General features: G+C 36.5%; 1 long non-coding RNA gene across 1 annotated transcript; it reads left to right on the forward strand.

Moving 5' to 3' along the window:
• The first annotated feature begins 1,812 nt into the window (after positions 1–1,812).
• On the forward strand, positions 1,813–8,614 carry LOC124374834. The gene is made up of 3 exons (XR_006923615.1): positions 1,813–1,948; positions 6,248–6,452; positions 8,603–8,614. It is a non-coding gene; the product is annotated as an uncharacterized LOC124374834 (long non-coding RNA).
• The last annotated feature ends 1,878 nt before the right edge of the window (positions 8,615–10,492 follow it).

Below are 10,492 nucleotides of genomic sequence, written 5' to 3' on the forward strand. Positions count from 1 at the left end.
AAATTTAATACATGTAAAAACACCAAAATGAAATCTGTTTGTTTTAATGAGGTTCATAGCTATTATACTCGAAGGGCATAGGATATTATTATGCCTTCTTCCAGGCTATAGAAAGACTATAGCTAGTCATAGACATTTGCAAATTAAGTGTTTTTTTAACAAACTACCACAAGAGTTCAGAAGTTTAGAAACCATATGCTTCAACCGGATGTATGTAAATTGTCACGTTAGCTTATAAGTAAGGCCTTTTATTCACTTGAGGAATTTATTACAACTAATATTAATCTACCTTAGAATAGGTGGATGTGTGGCAGTTTCTCACTCTCTGAGGATGGATTTTTCTGTTTGTGTTGACCTGAATCTATGACTGAATATTCTTTCCATGTTTTTATATAAGCACTTCAATGTGTCTGGATGGTACAGGTCTTTGGGCCAGTGTGGACTTTACCTTAGTCTTATACTTGATCATGTTTAGGCTAATTATATGATTATGTTTTTAAATTAACATAATGTATAGTATGTATGTTTTGTATAGTGTGATGTATTACACATTTTATTTCTTGGTGTCTATAGCAATGTAAAATTGACAAATGACAATAAATAGTAATAAATTAAAAAATGAAATGAAATGAAATAATAGGTATGAAAAACTGCAGGGACATCAATTCCTAATTCTAAAAACATCATGATTACTATAGTGCTAACATCATTTTTGCTAATCACCACAATATGGCTTATTTTATGTTTGGACTTTAGTTGCATTTTTATAATGTTATGAGTTCAGCTTCTTACTTTACAGATGAAGAGTTTTCATGTAGAGAAATGTCCACCACAAGATTCAGATTGTTCCCAGGTTGAACCTAATTATGGTTTATAGATGCAACCTGGCCATTCTAATACCTTACTACAGTTTTTTGTGTGAGTATTAATAATGTCCTTATATGCAGTGTATGTGTAAATTAGTTATGGGAGTAACATGAGCAATTTATGGAAGCTTGTTAAAAAATCTTATACTACCATATGGGATGTTCCTAAATTTGGTCAATCAATGTTGAAGGAATGTCAAGTTTATTTTTATTTCTGGTGTTGTGTGTATGAAACTGATTTCTAATGAAAAATTTTCTGAGGTGTGCTTTAGTGTATAATACAATATGGTAAATGTAGAGATTAAATATGGTAGGTATTTGTAACTGTATATAAATATACATTTGCAATGATCTAATGGTGCAGCATGACAAATGGTTCTAATAACTCTCTTTTGGATGATTAACAGAGATCTTATACTGCTACAGAATGGTCCCCATAAAATCAAGTCGTCAAGCAATATCTGATTGGTATTTTTTTAAGATAACGCTGTCCTAAGGTACTCAGTAGATATTATAGATCTAAATTTCCAAAGCAGAAAAGTAACTCTCAAAAGCTTTTTGCTTAAACCGTTAACTTGATCATTCCAACTCAAATTTCATGTAGTACAAATTCCCAGTAGTTTGAACAGATTGGTGATCATTTTGAGAAAGGCTAAGTAATATATTTTGCGTTTTTACTTTCATTGCAGGGAAGTTGTGAACCATTTCTGAGCATCTACTATGAGCTTGCAGCCATTGTAGCCATTAAACTTTCTAGATTATTATGACTGGAGAACAGAGTTAAATTATCACATAGATGACAGAATTCACACCAACATTTTTTTATAAATCGTTAATTACCACAAGGAGAAAGAAGGGTTCAAGGAAAGATTAATAATGATGAATCATTTAAAGAATTCCACACATTACATTATATAAATACTGATTTATTCCAGTTCCCTAACAAACAGAGCTGACGTCAAACTACTATGGAAGCAGTGTTACAGCCATCAAGGGGGACTCTACTGATGTGATAGTAAACTCAACATCGAGCCCCGTCTCCTTATACCAACAGCTCTTGTTTTATGGTCAACATGGGGAAGGTACCCTTGTTTTTATTCCTTACAAATTGACACCAATTTACTATATAGAAAAGTAAATGGTTAATAAATTGGCTGCCTTAATTAATAATCGGTAGTTGTAGCATGTATCAATTACGGTATATAGACCTTTTTTTTTTTTTTTTTTTTTTTTTTTTCCTTTGGGATATTGGGGTGGATTCCTAGATCCTCACACGTCAACCCTGAGCTTATTGTGTGCGCCCTTTGATGTTAGAGGGGTAAGCCTATCTTTCGTGCCCTTAATTAGGCTAAGAAGCTTTTCCCCGATACTAGCATCTGGTTCGTCGCCTGGTTGTTTATCACCGAAAAGAGCCCTTCTCCTTGCTCCCAGTCTCTCACAGTCCAGTATTATGTTTTTTGCAGTCTCTTCAGACTTATTGCAGAGTCTACACTCCGAGTCCTCATTTCGTAAACCTAGAGTGTTTAGGTGTTTCCTGAAGTGGCCGTGTCCAGTGATCAAGGCAATCACTTGCTTAACCCGATCCCTCCCCAGCCCCATCAGCCATCTGGTGAATCCGGAGCTAGAATCGGCAAGCAGTCTTTTTGCCGAGTGCTTGTCCTTGGTGACTCTGCCACCGCAAGCGGTGTGTCTTCCTGGACCATTTGTTTATACTTTGATAAGCGGCTGACTTGCTTATACCAACAACATACGGTTCTGGACCGGTGTATGGCATGCTTGCTCCGCTTTTGGCAAGCCTGTCTCGGCGCATTCGTTGCCACCTATGCCTGTGTGGCCCGGTACCCAACCAAGACGCACACAGTTGCGTGATCCAAGCTTTGCAGAGAGTGTTAAAGCACTCCCACACAAGCTTGGATGAAATGCTGTTGGAGTCAAGAGCTTTAAGAGCTGGCCTGACTGTCTGACATTATACAGATGTTTCATTTCCTGGTACCTTCTGGTGAGCTTTAGCCTAGGTTGGCACAGGCTAGAGATACCATAGATTTCGGCTTGAAATATGGAATGCAGTTCCGACCCAAACTGCCGCTAAGGGCAGTTCTAGGGATTGACTAAACACTCCATATCCAGTTCTACCCTTAATAAGCGAGCCATCCGTGTACCAGACAAAGCTCTTTCTTATTGTTGGGATGTTATCTTGCGATTTCCACTCATCTCTGGAGTAGAAGTCAACAGAGAATGGCTTATTGAATACGAACTCCGTTCTCATTGTGTCGGAGACCATTTCGAGAATAGCGCTTGGGTTTACAGCTTCAGTGATGGCGCCATGGCTCGCGTTAGACGCGCCATTCCTCCACAAGCCAGCAACCATCAGCCGATAAGCTGACTTACGAGCGCTTCAGCTTTTATATGAACATCAAGAGGTAGAATCCTAAAGCCACCTCGAGGGTCGCTGAGGGACTGCTCCTGAATGCTCCGGTTACAAAGATTGTGCCAAGCCTTTGTAAGCTTTCAAGCTTGGCTTTGGCAGTTACCCTGATTCACCTTTGTCCACCAGACTAATGAACCATAAGTGATTTGAGGCCTTACAACTGCTTTGTAAAGCCATAGTGCTATATGGGGTTTTACGCCCCATGAGATTCCTGCAAGTCTCCTGGACGTCATGACGCGCAGCACTTTGCTTTGTGCAGGATATTATTAAGATGATCATTCCACGTAAGACTTATGGTCTAGAGTCAGTCCTAAATATTTGACTGTCGTTTTGACCACTCCAGCTGAGTGGATGCGAGTTTCAGCCTAGAAAGAGACTCTAGGTTCTTTTTTCTAGTGAATGGTACAACTAACTGTCTTAGAGGGATTTACTTTCAGTCCCTCTCCCTGACACCAGTTGTGTACATTTTGAGGTTGTATTCATGATATCAACAACAACATTTGCTGGTATTTTCCCTGTACCATAAGGACTATGTCGTCCTGCATATCCTTGGACATAGATTCCGTTGTTAGTAAGGTCCTCAAGTAGACCCATCTACTACTAGATTCCACAGTAGAGGTGACAGTTGCCTCCTTGAGGACATCCCCTTGTGGGTGCGATCACAAGCGATACTTCATTGAGATCGGCCCCTGATCCGTCTGGAGCACAGCATGGCCCTAAGCCACCGGCACAGAGCTGGCTCGAGGCCACGTCGCTGTGCTCCACTTACCATTGCAGTGAATGTGGCATTGTCGAAAGCTCCTTCAATGTCCTAAGAAGGTGCACAATGCCAATTCCTTGGCGGACAGGCTATCCTCAATCCTACTGACTAATTGGTGCAGTGCTGATTCACAGGATTTGCCTTGCTGGTATGCATGTTGGTTGCGATGAATGGGGAGTGTCTGAGAGAACTCCCTTTCTCAGGTGCCTCTCCACCAGTCTTTCTACATGTTTTCAGTAGAAACGAAGATAAACTGATGGGACGAAAAGATTTAGGGACAGAGTAGTCCGCTCTCCCTTTTTTAGGGATGAAGACCACCCTGTTGAGACGCCAGACTTGTGGTATGTACCCATATGGCTAGGCTCGCCCTGAATAGTTCACATAGAAGGGTAAGGAGATTCTCCGGCCCTTGTTGAAGCAGGGCCGGAAAGATTCCATCCCCTCCTGCAGATTTGAAAGGGGCAAATTTAGAAATTGCCCATTTGGCTTTAGAGAGAGTGACAATCCTTCTGGCAATGGCCCAGCTACCACGACAAGCTCTTGGCCGTGAGCCTGCCTCGTGATTACCAGACGTTCCAGTGTCGTCATTCTCAAAGATACAATCAGGGAAGTGAGTCTCAAGGAGAAGTTTGAGGCTATCACTAGACCCGGAAGTGTGTTGACCTCCCTGTGACCTTAAAGATCCCAAGTGACCGGTTGGACTTGAGGCTAGCAAGCGTTGCAGTCTAGCTGCCGCGCTTAATCAACTCATTTACCTTCTGTGTAAGACTGCCTCCAGGAACTTTGTTTTGCTTTTTTAATTGCTAGGCTGTATTCTGTTAGAGCTCTATGATAGGACTCCCAGATACGGCTCCTTTTGCATTGATTGTACAGCTTCCTGACATTAGCCCTTTTGCGAGCGAGGTCTGCAGTCCACCACTTACTATTGTGTTCGACTCTTCCCCCGTCGCAATGGGCAATTGTCATGGAAGCTATTGATTATAGCATTCTGCAGGTCAGAAGCTATCTGATCTATGTCTGTGAAGCATCGCACCCTTCGCCTACCGATCCCAACTGTGACTGAAGGATCAGACTTATATCCCAACCAGTCAGTCCCTCCTGGGATTACGATAGAGGACCTCTGCACCCTCATCTTGCAAGTTAAAGAGGATATACCTGTGATCTCGATAATGAGGCCTCTTCGCTCAATTACGTGCCACTTATCAACCATTCCAAGTATTCCTTGTGTGCAGATTGTTATGTCAATAACTTCTTGTCTAATTCGTGTTGCGAACAGTAGGGCGGTTACCTTTATTACATATAAATAGCTCCCTACTTAGAAGAAATTGTAAAAGTGCCTCACCTCTAGGGTTAGTGTTGGTGCTGCCCCATCCAGCAGAGTGATAGACCTTTATCATATCAGAGTTTAAAAATAAAAATTTATCATTAGGATGTAAATATTACCCAATACCTAACCTGTTACATAAATTTACTAATATTGAATGCTATATTACCTTTTAGATTCCTCGAGCATGAAATAAAAGAAGATGTTCAGAACTAAAATCTATCTATTTACCAATTGTCCTAAAACGTGAACCTAAACTATTTTTTATTGACGAGTATTACTTCTAGATTTATTATAAACTGTTTAAAATGAAATAATGATAAAACACCAGTCTTTAAGTTATGATTTTCTAAGTTAATGAGAAATTCTTTGTCAGAAAAGTAATATATTAACTTCATAAATCATTAATTTTGAGCTTTACAACACAAACAATATGCTTATTTCTCTCTATAAAACAATTTTGAGGCAAAAGGAGGTCAAAATAAAAGTAAATATATTAAGTAATGATTATTACTTTAACTTCTTATATATAGTAATATACAAAGGCTTGTCCTCTAATATTATAAAATAATATCTTAGATCTTAGATTTACTTGCTACCCTCTGAAGTCCTGTGTTACAGACGTAACTTGTTTTGGGAGTATTATTTTTCTTATCATCTAATCTAATAATTTTAATGCGTACATAAAAAATGTAAAATGATGCAACATTCAAGTTGCAAACAGTAATGAAACTTGTAGCAAACAAATATTATTAAAAATTACAAATTAGCAATGTAAGAATTAAGTTCATAATTACAACTACTACAATAAAATTAATACATTACTATCATAACATAATGTAGTTTGTATTTATTTTTGTCTTTTTTAGATGTAACAGGACTGATACTACAGAAAATCACTCCTTTCAGTCAGAAATGTTATAGAGAGGGACAACAAAAATGAGAAAGTCCTAAAGTATCCAAGAAGAGCCAAACAGGACATTGTGGTAATCCTTGGCCACTCTTCGACAATTAATGATAAAGACTTTGAAATATCTGAAGATATCTTAAGTATTCTAAAGAAAGAGAATCCAGGTAATAATTCAAAAATCATATCAGTATCTTAAATACCTAACACCAAGTTAAAATAATTACCTACATACAACACTTATTGGGACTGTTCTTTTTGTAATATTTGCAAAAAAACAGTTCCCAAAAAGGAAAGGTTATTTACAAAAGGAATCATTTTACAGATTTTTTATTAATTTAAAAGAAAACTAATATTTTTATGTTATGAAACAAACAAACAAGGATTTTTCACGGACATTTTGCCATTGTTCAGTGAAACATAAAATCAGTAACACACTACATTTCAATATTTACAATCTGGTCTCTTCTTCAGGTTTAACCTAGTTTGTAATTATGTATTAGGTTAGTTATTTGCTGAATTGCAGATCTCAAAACGTAGTGTTACTGATTTTTTGTTTCACTGAACGATGGCAAATGTCCAGAAAAATCCTGTTTCCTTCACACAATCCTTCCATCGTTAAAAATCAACTTCAAACAAAGAAATTTTTATGTTACCATACTTTTTAGTTTCCAAATAATGTACATTTTAATTACATAAATAAGGTTAAAATATTGAATTTGTTTTGGTCAGGGGTTGTTCTGTTATTTTTTATTATATTAATTTCTTATAAGCCGTGTATATTTTTTTTACCCAGCAGAATTGCTTCAAGTATATTTTTATTTCAGTTTTAGAGATTATCAATATTTTCACATATTAGATTCAGCATTAGTAACTTCCAGAATATGAGATGATTGCCAAATAAAATTTATTGAATTCTTTTCCAAAATTTTCCCAGACTCCACCACCTTTCAGAATCCATACCCAAACCAAACCAGTAAAGGCGGGGGACACAACAGGCCCACACCGCACCCGACACGTGAATCGGTTGAGTGTCGGTGTGGACCCAGCTCGATTACTGTGAGGCCACACATGTCCGTATGCTGTCCGAGCACAAAAGTCTCAACTGTTTGTACTAGAGTAAATTTTTTTTATTTTAAAGTGACAGCTACTTTAAAAAAAGTTCAGCAAGTAAAAAGTAGTAACTTTTAGTCATTTTGTGATTCAATTTATTATAACTGGTAAAACATAGTAAATATTTGTAAAATATAGTATACTAGAGTATAATGTTTTTTCATACTCTCAAACTGTATAACTGCAAATAAAATATTTTAATTTTAAGACTGTACTGTAGTTTGAAGAATAAAATAAATATGAAAGGTCATAGAAAAAATTTTAAATCTAAGCCCTACACAATACAGAAAAGACTTAACAAGTAAATTTCAATACATCCAAAATAAATATAGTTTTGCACAAAATAAATAAATTCTTGTAAGTTTTAAATACAAAAATTATATTTCCCATTATTTTAATTTATTGCACTAAAATTCACTAAGTATATAGCATATTTTATAATTTTTTATTAGTAAAAAATGTTAAAATAAAATGCCACCTAAAGTGGTGTTTTTGTAATAATTTTAGCTCAGTAAGAAATCATTACTAGATTATTGAAAAAAACCTCTTCCTCACTTCTTTAATAAATGTCTCTATAAATTCCATGACTCATTGCTGGCGCTGACTCTTAGACCGCATCGTGCCCGTCAAAATTTAAACTTCATGTACCGAGTGACGGTGCGGCCACGGACGGTCTGGTGTCGGTGCGGACATGTGTGGGACTTGCAGGTTGAAAACTGCACTGCAATTCCTTTCACCGTATGACGGCCAACACACATGTCGGAGCACGGTGCGGGTATGTGTGTCCCGGCCTTTACATGTTATATCAGGAACTTCACTCCCTGGTAAGTTTAAGTGTCTGTCATTCCAGCAATATGTGAGAGAGTAGTTTTTGCCCCAAACTTATAACAAAAATTGAATAATACTTACTAGATAGAACAAGTAGAAAACAACAATTTTCAAATTATACTGATAAAATGTATAAATTTGACAATTTTTTTCTGCTAAGGTTATATAATATTTACAAACATACAGCCACAACACAAAACGATTCATAATATCTAAATGGAAAGTTATATTGTTATTTAAATACCATCCCAATACATAAAAAACTACTTTGAAGATTACGTACAATTTTTAAATATGTGAAATAATTGAAGTGTAAATAAGAATTAAATGTTTGTTTTCTATACAATGAGAAGTTTAACCTGATTTTGGTTGCTAGCCTCGAGGTTCATCTTACCTAACGAGCTACACGAATGCACAAAGATTTAGAAGATTGGTTGCAGTTCTCCTCGCTCTCACCTAGACACTATTATTACCACAGAGAACTCCCAGATAGAAATGGTACTCCCTAAACTTCTTAATTCATTGCATTCAGGTAAGAGAAGTTTATGATAAGTGCAGATATTTTTCAGTGACTTATCATGTTGTTATTAAGATTAAATATTCCTATTATCAATCAAGACGACTTATTTGCCCTTAACTCTCAGAGCCCATGATGACAATCTAGTAGATGAGAGAAAAATCTCATTTACCAGATTGATATTTTTGTCAAAAATACTTTATAAACTACTAATGAGTAAATCTTCCATTTCATGATCGATATCAATTGTATACACACTTTAACTTATTGTAAATCTTCAAAACTATTGAAAAACCAAGAGAAGTACTATTATTTTTTATCTTATTATAAGGACTGTGGAATACTTCACTTGGCTAATAAATTATTGATACTTTTCACTAACATATGTAACATGCCTTGAACATATAAAACAACTAATCACATTAAAAATACATAATATTAATATATAATTTTAATTGAGAATTAACATTTATAAATAATATATAATAATAGTGAATATAATAGTTTCGAATTCTAAATCTTCAAAACTATTTTATTAAATCTTTACTTATATGAAACAATTTACAACTAAAGTTATTTTATACTACTATTCAGTATTATATTTATACATTTTAAACTTTGACTAAGAAAAATATGAAGAATAGGATGTTTTCAGAAGCAAAGTAGTTAGATGTTGTTTGCCATTACATTTAAGAAAAAACAGAAGGAATTTATTACACATGACAGGTAATATCATCCTATTCTAAAAATTTGTTTCAACTCACTAATCAGCTCGAATCCAGAGGGGTGAGGCAGAATGATATGTACACAGATTCCTTGGATGCCCTTCTTAACATAGTAATAAGGTTCCAATGAATGGCTGCATGTGTTTTCCGAGAAAGTATCAAAATGGAAATCCTGAGATGTAATAGTTGTATTATGCGATGATAAAAACACATATGTGACACAAACCCACAAATTTACTCAGAGATTTATCATGACACAATGCAGCCCATCCCTCACACTATCCTAAGCTGTGTGAGATTTAGTGATGATGAGGGAAAAGGTTGTTCCTGGCTATAAGTTCAGCTAATTGAGTTACAGCGAAATATGGACTTGGAGGGACCTTATTCTAACGAGATCCTATTTGTGGGGAAGGGGCCGGCAAGGTCGAGCCCATATCCCGGCTTGAGCAGCAGGCCAATCAGCTATCGAGTAAACCAGCACAATGCTCGTGTGTTTTGCCCGTTTTCACATCCGGGCGCTTACGACACAGGTCACACGTTCTCTCAGTCCTTCAGTCTCTGCTAGCCAGCCCAACCGAATTTCGTTGCCGTTCATCAGCTTTGTAGATCTCCGTTGTTTCTAGTGTAACTATAAGTGAGTAGTGTTACCGTTTGGTTAAACAGCATCCTTTTACAGGGACTTAGTTGTCGACTTAGTAGCCGATACCAGTGAGTAGTAACCAAACTATTTTATGAGTTAACTTTCCATAACCTTCGTACAGGTAGTTAATGATTATATATACATCATGAATGCAGAAAAAACCGAACTGTGAAACGTCGTGGGCGACCGCGCAATCCATACAGAAGCGTTTACATTAACCGAGCACTCAAGCCAGAAAACTTGTTTGCACTGCCAAAGAATATTTTCCAACAGTAAAAAACAAACAATGGCCCACATCTTTCACCCGATTGCCAAAGTTGTAACAATGAACTGCAGCGGGGCCCTGGTCATAAAAACAAAATACCGTTGTAAAAATTTGTTCAG

This window comes from Homalodisca vitripennis, unplaced genomic scaffold (assembly GCF_021130785.1).
Source record: "Homalodisca vitripennis isolate AUS2020 unplaced genomic scaffold, UT_GWSS_2.1 ScUCBcl_10416;HRSCAF=19295, whole genome shotgun sequence".
Classification (NCBI taxonomy): Eukaryota; Metazoa; Arthropoda; class Insecta; order Hemiptera; family Cicadellidae; genus Homalodisca; species Homalodisca vitripennis.